Here is an 8,352-nt window from a genome sequence, read left to right as displayed (position 1 = left end):
GAAGTATCCTCAGGCCAGGTGGTGGCAGCCCGCCTGCCTCTCTCCTTCTTACCTGAATTGACCTGTCACAGGGAGGGGCGAGGAACTGACCTCTGCTGAGCAGTCTTCTGTCCTGGGTACTTTCTGATGGTCTCTCCCGTTCCTCACAACAGCCTCACAAGGAAGGTATTGTAAACCCACTTTTTAGGTGAGGAAACAATGCCTCAGAAATGCTAACCAAGTTTCTCAAACCGGTCTATTGGCTCCAAATGCTCCACTTTCTATGGTCAGGCTTTCTCCTACCTCCCAGGTATCCAAGTAGTTAAGAAATGGTATGCCTAAGCAGCCAGTTGGGGATGAGGAGTGTCTCAAGAAAAGAGAAGTGGGACCTTCAGAGCCCAGCAGTAGTCACATTCCCATCCCTATGGTACCTCAGATGATAGCCACCACCAAAGGATGACTTGAGTTGGGCAAGTAAACAGTAAAGGTCGGAAACTAGAACCTCCAGCAGAGCAGGGCTGGAAGCAGGGACTGGAAATGTGGATGTGGATGGGAGTGGGACTCTTTTACCCATGGACATTTTGTTACAGAACAGACTCTGTATCTATGATTAATGTCACAATCTATGTATATAAAAGCCTAAGTAACCATCTGACCATTTGACCATTCAACCAGTAGCTATAATGTGCAATGATCACCAGGGGGCAGATGCTCAACACAAGAGCTGCAGAGCTGCGGTGACTTGGCAGCTGCAGTTCTCAGGAGACACACCTGGAACCAGAGAGGATGGAGCCCAAGAACCCCCCTCTTGCAATCCAGGACCCCTTGGGGGATATAGGAGAGCCGGTTTCAGCCTGATCCCTGCAGACCAGGCTGAAGGACCCTACCAGTGCATGAATTCGGCACCAGGCCTCTAGTAACATATAAAGGAGCTCATGGTTAACAGAGCCTTTAGGGAGCTGGGTGGAGCCTAAACAAACAAACAAAAATGACAAAATACAGCACAGCTGGCATAGCTCCGTGGTTGAGTGTTGACCTATGAACCAAGAGGTCATGGTTCAATTCCCAGTCAGGGCACATGCTCAGGTTTTAGGCTCAATCCCCAGTGTGGAGCATGCAGGAGGCAGCTGATCAATGATTCTCTCTCATCATTGATGCTTCTATCTTTCTCCCTCTCCCTTCCTCTCTGAAATCAATAAAAAACATATGTTTAAAAAATGACCAAATACAGTGATTGACAAGGCCAGAAGATTCAGGTTTACAACTATTGGACCGAAGTGTCATTTGGTTTTGGCGTTCCTGGACTTTTCATTTTGTAACAAAATAGTATTGATTTCTATTGAAATAGGCCAGGATGGATTTGAACCTGCAGCTCTTGTCCAGGTCTCATGTGTGAAATGCAGAGCTCTCCATTTAGCCTGGGATTAAATTTGAAAGACAACCTGTGATATCCATGAGTCAACCCCACCCCACACTGCAAAGATGCTTCAGTGAAAATTCTGGCTGTTTCCTGAGCGCAAAAGAATAATCTAGGTCAGTGAAGCATAGCCAACGAAGGTCTCTTTAAGTCCAGTTTTCTATCTAAATGCAAGTATTGCTCCAAGGGGTCTCACCTTAAGCCATTAGCAGTTCAACCTCATGGGAACCAAGGATTGAACCAAGGTGGTGACAAGATAGCAGAAAAGGTCTTTATGCCACAATCTGAGGGTCTCACAACTTGGCAAAGGTTTGTCCCGGGCTCCATAATCCTGTAAACCACCTTGGGACTTATATTAGTGGCCACCGACCACAGATCCTGTAATGCCACGCTCATCATGTGTAGCAGGAACAGTGTGCTATGGACTCTATCGCAGTAGATCCACAAGGGCATCATTGCAGCAAGAGTCAGACCCACACCACAGACAACTGTATGGTCTGTGACAAGGCTGTGGCCGGTTTCACATTTCTTCCCTGAGATGCACTGTTGTAAGTTATAAGGAGGCTGGCATGAAATTATATTGCTAAGGTCTATTTAATTCCCAGATGATTTCTCATTCTCTTTCACATTCACCTAGAGACCCACGCCTATTATATTTTTTAAAAAGGGGGATTAAAATATTTCTGAAATAAGCTCATTATTTTTATTCATATACAAGACACAGAATTCAGAACATTGCATGTTTGCTCTATGCATTGTACATAATACATATTTGTATTAGCAATAGCTTACTTGTATCTAAATGCAAACAGCTAGTATTAGCAGGGATCAAAATAATGAGTGTATAATGATTCTACATCTTTAACCTCAACTTACAAAAGCTGTCTCACTACTTCACACTCAACCTGAATTTATCAGTAAATTCTTCCATCCTTCCATGGTATCATTATGGGTCCCCTAAGGTGTTCTGCTTTTCTCCACTGAAAACAATTAGTAGCATGGGGAAAGCAGATTAGAAAAACAAACAAAAAAATAGGCTGAAAGAACCTAAACATATTCATTAGCTATAGTCTCTAGTTAATGCTTGATTTTTCTGATTTACAATATAATCAAAATACCTAGAAAAGAATTTTTGTTTTCCAAGAATATGATTATGCTTACAATGATCATCTTTTTAAAATCTCTAATTTGTACCCCTTATAAATCTTTGTGGTCAGTAGTGTGATGTGTCAGGGGACAGTAGCAATTTATTATATTCCCGAGACATTATAAAAACATTTTCACTATTTGCTATAATAGCAAAAAAGTTTCATTGGTGCATGAAAATAATCACTTTTCAAATGCTAAAACACTAAAATATCTCATAAACTTTTTTCTTCAGGCTGCCTGGGATTTGCTTTAAGAATTTGCATGAATAAATTATAAATGGACAGATCACAGCAGACTGCACTGAGCGAGGTGAAGCTCCATGGAGTGAATTTTAAACTGCGCCCAGCGGTCAAGAGGCGTGTTTAGTATCAGCGAGAGCACAGGTTTTGCTTCATAATCCTTCACAAATCTCCCCATCCTATGACTTTCCAGGCAGTCTCTTCGGTGTCCTTCATCACATTTAATTTTTCTCCCTTCTCAAGTACTCATGAACACTCCAGGCAGCCTTATTAAAATTACACAAAGGAGCGGGGGACACATAATTGGCTTTCTAGGCAAGCCTGTTTGTGACTGCATTTGAAATGAATGCTACACATATTAGGCTAAGTGAAGAAATAAATGACGAATGGTATTAGCAGTACTCATACAACATTACATGAGCAGGAGCAAAGCAGCGTGCTGCACGGTATGTCTTGGCCCTACCCCGCAGAACGCACAGCAAGGATGGTAACATATAGCGCAATGAAAAATGGCATTTGGCATGCAAATTACAAGGAGGGTAAGGCTCCCAGTCTTGGCTCTGCACCCACCCAACATAAACTCAAACTTGGAAACAATTAAGCTTGCCTATAAACCCAGAGCCATGGGAAACTAATGGAGTCCTAAATCATGAAGGCAAAGGAAGAATACTCATTAGCCAATCCACACAGTGGTTTTATGGATGTTCCTAAGAGGCAGGAGTGGACAGGACTCTTATAAAACCACACATTAAATTTTTTAAGGCATTGAAATTATAATATTAGATCATAATACTGTTGGCATTTGTATTGAAAACTCTGAAATCCAGGCGATAAAGATGCCATTTTTTAAATGCTCCTTTGGGGGGATTATTCATCCATTGTCCTGATCTGCCAGGGTTATTGCTAATATAGTCACGCACACACAACAACATTTCAGTCAACGACATACCACATATATTCTGGTGGTCCCATAAGATGGTAGTGGGGCTGAAAAATTTGTAGCCATCATCAAGTCATAGCACAACATTACTATGCTGTTAGTCATATAAAAGTATAGCATGTACAATTATATATACTTCATAATACCTAATAATGACTAGTAACAACTATGTTACTAGTTTGTGTATTACTATATTAAACTTTTTATCATTATTATAGAGTGTCCTTTTAATTATTTTTTAAAAGGTTTCTGTAAAGCATTATGCCATGTTACATGGGCAGCAGGCTCATACATCTCATATTTACTTCATGTCTTGATTGCATAATTTTCTCTTGTACTTGATTTAGTCTCATATTGTTCTGTATAGTAACATGATGTACAGGCCTGTAGCCTAGGAGCAGTAGGCTCTACTAAATAGCCTAGGCATGTAATAAGCTATGCCATCTAAGTTTGGGTAAGTGCACTCTATGATGTTCGCACAATGGCAAAATCATCTAACAACAAATTTCACAGAAGGCATCCCCTTTGTTACGTAGCACATGACTAATCAAATGCTAACAGTATCTGAGGGAAAGAAACTGATCCCCTTCTTATTCGCCATCCCAGCCCACTCAGGGTATTTCCTTCCACCCTGTTTTCTGCCTTCACATCCAGTCTCTTTATTCTCATTTCTCTTCATGCAGATGAAAGGAGAGAGCAGGATTCAACCTATAATTACTGTCTACTCAGCCTGATGATTGTCCAGGCTGAAAACAGAACCAGAAACGCCCCTGAGGGTACAGGCTAGGCAAGGGGCACATTCTTCTCTTGCATTGATAAGGCCCTTTGTTTGAAGTGCAACACAGAATGAGGCTCACCATTTAAAAAAAGGCAAAGAATATTCTTGTGGACTCACGGTTTCTTAGCCAAATCCCGTATCTGACTCTAAAGCTGACCTTGGGTTCTCTCCTCTCCATCGTTGGGGGTGTCTGTGGACACAAGATACACATGTTCGATACATCAGGTGCCAGTCAACTGACCAGGATGCACTAATTTCTAAATTCCTAAAACTAAACACCAGAGAAATTATCAGCCAAATCACCAGATTTCCTTGTGTTTTCATAACCTACTGATTTGTTTATTGGTTTTCCAAAGCATGTACCCAATCAGGAGGACCATATTGTGATTCTAAGTGGACCACTTGTTTGCCCTTAACAGGCCTTGTTTTGATGTGCTGATAGGGGCTACTAATCAACAGTAATCAGTTGCACAATATAATTTTAAAAATCACTCCTAATACTTGCAATACAAATAGCATTTAAAATGTAAAAGCAATTGTGCGCTCATCAGGGCCTGACATGAGGGGAAAACGTATGTTGTGCATTTCAGTGGAGGGGGATGTGGTGTCCTTAAGAGAAAATTGCTTGTATGTATATTATAATATTTTTATCATTACGAAAGATATTTGTGTTTCAAATATAAACTAAACTATCAGTATGCATTTACATATCTAGTTTTTATAAAGCTGCAGCTTTGAACAGAAATTTATCACTGATAAAGACATTGTTGATGTCATGTATTTTATCGACACTAGAGAATTCTGCAAGTCACTTAACTATAAAATTGTAGTTTGCTCATCATGTCTCTTAATGCTGAATTTTTTACAATAAGATTTTCCATTGCAAATAACATTTTAACACAAAGAAGTACTTCCCACTCCAATGACTTACAGACACACGATTTCCATCAGCCACTATTCTGTAGTTGGCAGCAGTCATAATAAGGCTTGAGAGTATATTTAGAAAAGTCACTTAACTATAAAATTGTAGTTTGCTCATCGTGTCTCTTAATGCTGAATTTTTTACAATAAGATTTTCCATTGCAAATAACATTTTAACACAAAGAAGTGCTTCTCACTCCAATGACTTACAGACACACGATTTCCATCAGCCACTATTCTGTAGTCGGCAGCAGTCATAACAAGGCTTGGGAGTATATTTAGAAAGCAGCCCTTCTCAGCCTCTCACTAAGGCTCTCCTTCATTCCTCTGCAGAAGAGAAGAGGAAGCACAAGAAGAATCACCTGATGCAGAACCCGATTCCCACTTCATGGATGTGAAGCGCCCAGGATGCTATGAAATCACCACTGTCACTAGCTATGCACAAATGGTAGTTGTGTGGTGGCTGCTCCACAGTCCTCCATCAGCTGACAGGAGGAAAGGCCAGGCTAACAGAAGGATGCTCCTTCTAAAGGAAGCAGCACCAAAAGCACCTGAATCAAGACACATGGAGACCATCCCCATAAGCACATTTTGGATGCGTCCTATTCATTGTCTTATTCTACCACTAGGAAGGTCCTAGCCCAAGTTTTAGGGATAACCAGAAGAGTGGCCTGCTAGAGTCCTTTGGGGGCAATCTGTGAAATAAAATGAAGGCAGTTTCCAAATCAGAATTCCATGGTGTTGAACATAAGAAGTCCTTACCTAGGAAGATGAAAGCTGCTGATGCCAACACAGCAAAGAGGGTAAAGAGGGGGATCTGGTAGGAACCCATGAACTTCTGGAGGACACCTGCACCCTGATCTATGCATAGGCCAGAACAAAGGAAGGTACTAGTTATTTAATAACACATCCAGGGCGGAGGCTGCATTTTTAACCTTGAGTGGTCATAAGAGTATCCAGCAGAAGTGTTCAAAACCCAGCCCTCTAGGAAATTGTTTGGCTTCTTACCAACCTAAAGAGGTGAACTATACCTGGCTCGCTCTGTTTGGCTTTTTCCTATATCCAAAGCAATAAACTCCTCCAATTCTTGAGCCTCTATTTCTTCTTCTCAGCTTATAAAAGAATATTTAAATCCTCTGTCACTTGAGAGTGCCTGTTACCTTTCCTGTGCGCTTGGACTTGAGTAATATGCTTCCCTTCACCAAATGTATGCAGTCTATGGTGATTGGATTTCTAAGTCTAATCCCTCCAATGTAATATGCTTCTTTGGTTCTCCAATGACCTCTAAAAACCCAAGGGTCCCTTAGCTTTTTTTACTCAAAACATCATTTCAAGGGAACATTGGTTTGTATATAACCTTGTCTTCAATAAAACTTTACACTCCTGTCTTTGGAACATAAAATAGATAGATAATAGATAGACAGATGATAGATAGGTAGAGAGATAGATAGATAGATAGATAGATAGTTAGATAGATATAGATGGATGATAGATGATAGATAGATGCTAGATAGATAGATAGATAGATAGATAGATGCCACTACAGTGTGGCTTCTGCCTGCTAATCTGTGACACACTGAAAGTACTACAGTCTCCCCTGTTCTTATTCATGGCATTCAGTATTTTCCTTTGTAGTACTTAACCCACAATCTTTTTATCTTTTTCTAAGTATCTCACACATGTGTCAGGTTATGCAATCATAATCTGAGATTATAAAAAATTACACACCTGAATAGTTGCTTATTTTCTGTGTCTGTTCTTCTGATTTGCATTCCAAGAAATCAGGGACTGTGATAATTTTTTTTTCCACCATCATTCCACCAGTACACTTGAGTACCCAACACATAGGAGGTGCAAAATAAATAATGTGATAAATCAAAATTGAGACAGATGAAAAAGACTGGGCCATCACTTTACAGTGGTACCAAGTCCCTTGATGTTATTTTCTCCATATCCAAGGCAGTCAGTGACTCCCCATCACCTGGCAGATTCAGTCAATGGGTCCTCCCTTGCCCCTGACTCAGTAACATGCAGAATGCCGTTCCATGGGTGGGAAGTGGGGGATGAAAGTGAAGGTGAGGCAGAAAGGGGCTTCATTGGTTCTTCACTGCTTCAGAGACATTCCTTGTTGAAAAGTTCCAAAAAATTTTAGTTATTTTTATGATGTACTTTTCTATATATATACAGGGGTGTATCATAAAATTATATAAATTATGCATGTTCAAGTTATTTAACATAAAATCAAGGTTTGAAAGCTTAATTCTGGATATTCAATGGCACTTACCCCTTTCTAATAAGTACCAATCTCAAGTCAGACACTCATTTAAAAATTTATTAATTCTCATTATTTTCACATTTTCATTATATGTTCTTCAAAATAAAATGATGGCTTGACTACAATCTACAAAAATCAACTGATATATTAACTCAGACAAAAAGAAACTGCTCAAATAAAAACAGCATCATCCAAGATGGGTAGGAATCCATAAAAAAAGGATTAATCTGAAATGGAGAACACAATAGTTGAAATAAAGCATACACTGGAAGGAATAAACAGTAGGTTGGGTGACACAGAGGATCAAATCAGCGATCTGGGTGTCAAGGTAGAAGATGGGTAGGAGCCACATGAACCACTCAGGTCTAACTCATCACAATTAGCATGAATTCATACTTAACACAGAGTGAAGCCTAGTGAGAGGGATTACACCTGTCTCCCTATAGCCCTCCATCCCTACGAAACCTTTTATGTAGAAACAAGTAATGCAGAACTAAAGGTAACATTTGTAAAACACAATTCTAATTTAATACTGGCCAAGTTTTCTAGTCAATAGGTTATAAATGAAGTGGTTTATAATTTATGCCTAGAACTGAATTTAAAATAAAAAATATATGAAAACTTCCTTAAATAATGAAAGCCCATGTGAAGTCC

Source organism: Myotis davidii, unplaced genomic scaffold (genome assembly GCF_000327345.1).
Source record: "Myotis davidii unplaced genomic scaffold, ASM32734v1 scaffold143, whole genome shotgun sequence".
NCBI classification, from domain to species: Eukaryota; Metazoa; Chordata; class Mammalia; order Chiroptera; family Vespertilionidae; genus Myotis; species Myotis davidii.
Note: the sequence above shows the minus strand (reverse complement) of the source record.